The sequence below is a fragment of the Octodon degus genome, unplaced genomic scaffold (assembly GCF_000260255.1).
Source record: "Octodon degus isolate 3935 unplaced genomic scaffold, OctDeg1.0 scaffold00007, whole genome shotgun sequence".
Classification (NCBI taxonomy): domain Eukaryota; kingdom Metazoa; phylum Chordata; class Mammalia; order Rodentia; family Octodontidae; genus Octodon; species Octodon degus.
In genome coordinates, this window is record NW_004524583.1 from 34,062,072 (window position 1) to 34,068,775 (window position 6,704).

The window sequence follows — 6,704 nt, forward strand, 5'->3', positions numbered from 1 at the left end:
TTTTTTATGTGCAGGATCTCACTACACAGCTCGGACTCATAGTGATCCTCCAGCCTCCCTAGTGCTGGGATCACAGGTGTGTGCCATCACACCTGGCCTCCATCGCCAGCTCGGTGTGCCCTGGGGCGAGGCCAGGGTGGTATGTGGTGCCAGGGATCGAACCCTGGCCCCTGCACTAACCTAAGCAAGCGCTTAGTCTGCTGAGCTATCTCACCGGCCCTTTTGGGACACTTTTACCAATGAATTCTGTCATCTGCTTGATATCAAGGAAGTCAGATAGATTTTCTGGGGGAAGGGCAGGCACGTAGCTCATCACAGAGCTCCAGGCACCATCCTCAGTACTTAAAAAAAATCTCGAGCAAATATTAACAGTGCAGAACATTCAGATAAGGGTTTGAAAAGTCTATTGAATTTGAAAACCCCACAACTTGTACATTTCAAAAGAACTTTTTTCAAGTTTGTACTCTATGGTTCAAATAATAAGTACACACTTGCACATGCATGCCTTAGCAAACCTCCCCAGAGTGGAGTTGGATAGAATAAGTTCTAAAGTTCTACAGCACAAGAGGGGAATGATGGCTGACAGCAATGAACTGTGTATTTCAAAGTAGTTGACAGAAAGAGATTGGAATGTTCCTAGCACAAAGAGATGACAGTGTCTGAGATGACAGATATGTCGTTCCTCTGACCTGATCACTACACACTGTGCACAAGCATTGAAATATCACATTGCACCCCATTAATACATATAATTATCACATGCCAATTAAAATCTTAACACTAAGTTAAAACTTTTTAAGAAAAGAAAACCTTTCAGAAATGCAGTGATTATCTCTGAGTGATGGAATTCTGGGGAACCGCCTTCCCCTGCTTGCCTCTGGGGCCCGATTTCCCCACTACAGATGCCAGTAGCAGCGTAGGTGGGCACTAAGTGGAGGGCAGGTTCTAGATCAGCGTGGAGAGCAAGTCATTCCCAGTTAAGTTACTCTTTTTTTTTTTTTTTTTTCTTTATTTTAGGGAAGGGCCTACAGGGTGTTCAGGGTCTCACTAATAGGTCAGACTCGTAGTGATCCACCTGTTTACAGCCTCCCAAGAGCTGGGATTACAGGCGTGTGCCACCTCACCCAGTCTCAATCACCAGCTCAGAGAGCCCCAGGGGTGAGGCTGGCATGGCAGGCTCAGGGATCAAACCCCTGGCCCCTGCGCCTGCTTGCAGGAGCTTTAATCTGCTGAGCTATTTGGCTGGCCCTTCAGTTAAATTACTCAAGAGTAATCAAGAGATAATTTTTTTTTATTAAAATAGGATGTAGACAGCTTTATGCATCACAAAGTTGTGGCTTTGCATTTAGGGCCCAAGATACATAAAATATTCACATTTGATACATCAGAATACACTTAATAGTGCCATAAGGTGCCAGGCTTTGTGGGAACAGAGACCAGCTGTGGAAACTTCTGCCATCTTTTTGCTGATTTTTGTAGTGGAGCTTGTACTCATGGAGTAGAATGGCCGAGGAAACATCTTCCCTCTTCACATTACTTTCTCTCTCTGTCTAGGCACTGGAAGCTGAGTTGCAAGGCAGGCATTGCTTTTTGGCAGATTTGCATGCGCAGGTCAGTAAAATGTAGATCAGTATTTCCTGAGGTTGAATTTATTCCCACTTGGCAAAGCTTATAACAGCTTTAAGATACAGCGTGTTGGGAGTGGAGTGGGCTGTGCCTTACTGCGACACCTTCGGCAGGCAGTGAGAACGCCTGCCCACTTCTGCTGGAAGCGCTGGGGTGTTTCAGCAAGGTGCCCCATGAGGACAAATCTGTCGCTTGTGATTGTCTTCCTTAGGTCCGGCCTTCTCCTTGAGGTCCTGCTGTGCTTAGAGGAGCAGGAGGAGAGATTAGCTGGGCAAATGGAATGAAGTCGTTTTTATTGATCCCCCTCCCTTCCGCTCTCATCTTTCAATAGACACAGGCTAGTATAAGGCTGATCTGTGCTGGAAGATGTCTGGGGTCACAGGCGGGGAGCGCTCACCCAGCACTCAACACACACTGAGCACCGTTATTTTTCTAGGCAGTGGGGTAAGTAGAACTATGGCCTTTGCCCAACGACCTCCCAGATCCTGGGAATACGACCATTTGTAAGTGCAAACCATGGCATGTTTTCCGAGGGAAAAAGGCAGATTGTACATGACTGTTACTGAGGCCTACTTTGGGCCTCTGTGGAGAGGATGCTGTGAAGAGCTGCCATTGTGTGGGGTGGGAAGGTAGCAGCCAGAAGCGCAGGACAGGAGAACATTCCAGTGGAAGGGAAAGCACTGGTGTTACCTGCAACGAATGGGACACTCGTACCCCCAAAGGGCAGAGGAAGCCCTGTTTAGCTAAAAATAAGCTTGCTCAGCTTTTGGGGGAAAATCCTGTCTGCCCAGAGAGACCCCCTGAGAGACAGGTCTGGGGGTCTGGCTCTGGTGCCCCACCCCCCAGGATGTGTGGCCCTGGTGGTCCTCAACAACAGCTCCAGACCTTCCCAGCTAATTTCACCGCTCCAGAGCGTGTCTCCAGCATGGCTAGGCTCCCAAGCTGGGCCCCCGCCAGTCAGTCTGGCCAGGCAAGGAACTATTTTGAGAATTTTTATGATGGAACAATATTTTTTGGGTAAACAAATGGAAAGCTGTTAAGCAGGGACTCTCACCTCTAGCTCCTGGTTCACCTTTTTCCATGTGGAAGAGTCACAGAGGTAGCTCTGTCCGGTGGGAAGAATATACCCCTGGGATTCCCCTTTCTCTCTGCACACCTCATCATGCCTCCCAGGATAAACAACTGTGGAAATCCACCACGCCTCCCCAGGCCTGCCTCCCAAACCAGATTGCTTGAAAACAACACTGTTGTTAGTGCAGTCTGGGGTGGGGGCTGGGCAAGCAACACTGACCCCTTAAGGCTCGGCAGGGCTCACATGGTGTGCTGGAGGGAGCTTAGAGAACCCCTGCCGCCTCCCTTACCATCCCCCTCATAGGTGAGGGCACCAAGGCCTAGAGAGGTCCCTTTCTCAACTTCACATAATTCCAGGTTGGAACCTTACAAGTTTCCTGGCCTGGTTCTCTTTCTTCAGGCCTGCTGTTGCTTATCAGCCACATGCTCGCAGAAGATCACGAAGGTGCCAAGTTGCTACACACTGACCTGCTTTCAGCCTCGCCCGGGGAGGGTTCTCCTGCTGAGGATGGTCCTGTATCCTAGCCCTGGCCTGGCCTCTGGAGGATGGGTGCTTCAGCCTGCCCACGGCCCTTGGCTGCTGGACACCTGCAGCTTCCTTACCAATGATACCTCTCCTGGGTGCTGAGACCAACCCACCCAGACCTCGTTCTCCAGCAGTCCTGTCATCTCTCATCCTGCCCGTTGGCCCCCAGGCATCCACAGACACCTGGGTCTGGTTTTTGTTTTTTTTTTTCAGACTAGGCATGGTCATCTTCTACTGTTTACCTTCAGAAAAAGATAAATAAGGGCCCTAAATAAAGACAGGATTGATGCAACACCTCCTTACTGTTGTAGCAAGAAGACTGTGATAAAAACAGTAATGAGAGCTGCTTCTTTTCGATCCCCTCCTCAACCTTTATAGACATCATCTCATTTTATATCCTCAACAACTCTGCATGGCAGAGATTATTTGTCCCACTTTACAAATAAAGATGCTGAGGGCCAGGTAAGTCCAAGGCCACACTACCAAGAAGTTAGTAGAGGAAGGGGACTCCCCCAGCTGTTTGGGTTGAATCCTACAGTTCTCCCTGTGCAAGCCCCTCCCAGACATGGCCTGGAAGGTGGAAGGAATAAGTACAGACTCCACCAGGTTAAGTGTTGGAGTTGAAATGAAAGGATAAATGAAACTATATTTTGAGTCTTGCATTAGATAGGAGTCTTTGTTTTTTGGGTGATAGAAACTGAACTCAAAGGGGAAGAAACTCAAAGGGGAGAAACTCAACCCTAAAAGGAGGTTATCTTTATCTGTGTCCCAGAGAAGACTGTTCTGCATCTGGCTTTAGGAACAGGCAGGCTCAAGGGACAGTTCTCTTTCTTTTCCTTCTGACTTTGCTTCATTCTTTAGGTAGTTTTCTGCACATTCTGGAACTGGTGGTTGCTGGCAGGTCTAGACTCACAGCTTCTTGGCAGAAAGGGACCACTTTCATTCATAACTTTGGTGAGACCATCCTAAAGGCTCCAATTGATGGGCTTAGGTCATATGCCCATTTCAGAACCAATCACTATGGCTAGAAAAATGGAGGACTCTGGTCTTGGGACTCATGTGTCACATGATGTCATGTGAAAATTTCTCATCACTCTACAGGGAAAGGGAACTTCAATATCTAATGAAGAAGAGAAAAGGCTCTGAAAAGCCAGCAATAACAGATAACCTCGAGGCCTGGGAACTAGCAGAATGTTGGCACTGTTGGTCAGAGGGACAAATTGGGAGAAAAAGTAATTTAGGCTTATAATACTAATTATAACAATAGCAATAAACAGTGTTTATTACTTTACAGTTACAAAGACCCTTCTTGAAAGACAGGTAAAGTGAGGGTTGCTACTGATCTAACTTTGCAGATGAGAGCAGGTTTGTAGGCAATAATTGATGTGCTGGCGGGTGGCAGGCTGGAGCTTAGATGGCGACCCACATACACATTCTCGGAGTCTAGGTCCTGGGAAGAAGGCACGCTGAGTCCAGAGTGCAGTGTCCTGAAGACAGCTGCTACTCAGGAAAGGTGGCAGGCACACTGGAGTATGTCACTTTGGGAGACTTTGGCTTCTCATTGCTCCTGCTGGGTGAAAGGTGACTGGAACCCCATCTATCTGTCATTATTCTACCTTAGTGCCGTCTACTGTTTAGACACTAGGATACAAAGTGAGTCAGGGCTTGTCGAGGGGCTCAGTCCTAACTGGGAGGTGCAGGGGAGAGGACAAAGGCAGCAGGCTCAGCAAGTGAGTGCTAGCAGAGAAGAGGAACAGCCCAAAGGGAGCAAACGCAAGAAAACTTGCCAAATGCTCTGGAGACTTAGCACATTCTGCAGACCCTGCTGGGTAGATGAAACCCACGACTCTGGAAACCCTGCTCTGTGCGACGGGACTATGTTGGCACCAGGAAAGTTGTGCTGTTTTAGTCTGGTCTTTTCTGTACCTGCTTCTTCTTCTCTGGGTAGACCTATTTGCATTTGCAATTCTAGCTAAACCAATTAAACTGTATTTATTGAATGCTACTGCCAGGCAATGTGCTCTACACCAGAGGTAAGACACATAGGGAGGGGCATTCACTCATTAAGCCTGGAAAACTATTATTTTCCAGGTACTTACTGTGCTAAGCATTTAATGCAGAAGATAGGGTGAAATTCTAGGTCATGGGGAGTAACCCAGATTTATATACAACCAGTCATAACAGCATGTGATGGTTATCTGGTCTGCACATAGCACAGTACTTGGGAATTAAAGAGCTGGAAGAGACTAGTTTTGTTTGGGAGATTCCAGGCACTTTGTCAAGGAGTTCGGTAAGTATGTTCATGGCATGCTGGGAGAGTAGCTGGAGGGCAGGAGCAGCTCAGAGGCGCAGGCAATAAGCAATAGAGGGTGGAAAGGAGGCTAAGCCTGAAGAGTGGCCGAGGGCTTCCATCTGGCCATCTGCTGGTGCTGGGCCTTGTTCTGCCGTCGGTCCTGGTTATGTGGTCAGATTGCCTGTTAAGATGAAAGATCCTGACCCTATTCCTGGTCTTGGAAGGAGGCAGTAGTCATGGTGACGTTTGAGCATATGAGAGTGAACATGGGCAAGTTGCTCAAGGGTATTGACAGGTACACTCCTGAAAACCTGGCCACCCTGGAGCGCTGTGTGGAGACGCAGGCCAAGGAGAATGCCTATGATCTGGAAGCCAGCATGGCTGTCCTGAAGTTGTACCAGTTCAACCCAGCCTTCTTTCAGACCACAGTCATTGCCCAGATCCTGCTAACGGTCTTCACCAACCTGCCCCACACCGACTTCACCGTGTGCAAGTGCATGATTGACCAGGCACATCAAGAAGAGCGACCTATTCGTCAGATCTGTATCTTGGGAACTGGCTGGAGATCTGTCACTTCCAGGCCTTCTGGCAAGCCCTGGATGAAAACATGGACCTCCTGGAAGGTTTAACTGGCTTTGAAGACTCTATTTGAAAATCTGTCTGCCACACTGTGGGCATCACATACCAGTACATAGACTGCTGGCTGCTGATGGAGATGCTTGGGGACCTATCAGACAGCCCGCTGAAGGTGTGGATGAGCAAGTACAGCGGGAGTGCAGACGAGTTGGGGCAGATTTACATCTGCAGCCAGGGGGCAGCATCAAGCCCAAGAACATCGTGGAGAAGATGGACTTTGACAGTATGTCCAGCATCATGGCTTCCTCCCAGTAAATGCAGCCCTTTAGTAAAGACCTGTTGGCTCAGGAAAAAAAAAAGGAAAAAAAAAAAAAAAAAAAAAAGAAAAAGAAAAAAAGATGAAAGCTCCTGGGGGACAAGGCCAGTTTCTATGCAAGCCATTTTATTCTGTTCCAAATAGAGTATACTATGGGTGACATCCAAGTCTCTGGCAATGCTCCAGTCAGAGAGCTCTTGGGCAGGAGCTCTTGGAGTGAGTAGGGAACAGATGATGGGACAACAAGAGGCCGTTGCCTCTGTGCCTTCCTGTTCCCCTGTCCCCTACCTGTGGGT

General features: G+C 48.3%; 1 pseudogene; it reads left to right on the forward strand.

The window, feature by feature from the left end:
- The first annotated feature begins 5,752 nt into the window (after window positions 1-5,752).
- Window positions 5,753-6,407, forward strand: LOC101582238 (annotated as a pseudogene).
- The last annotated feature ends 297 nt before the right edge of the window (window positions 6,408-6,704 follow it).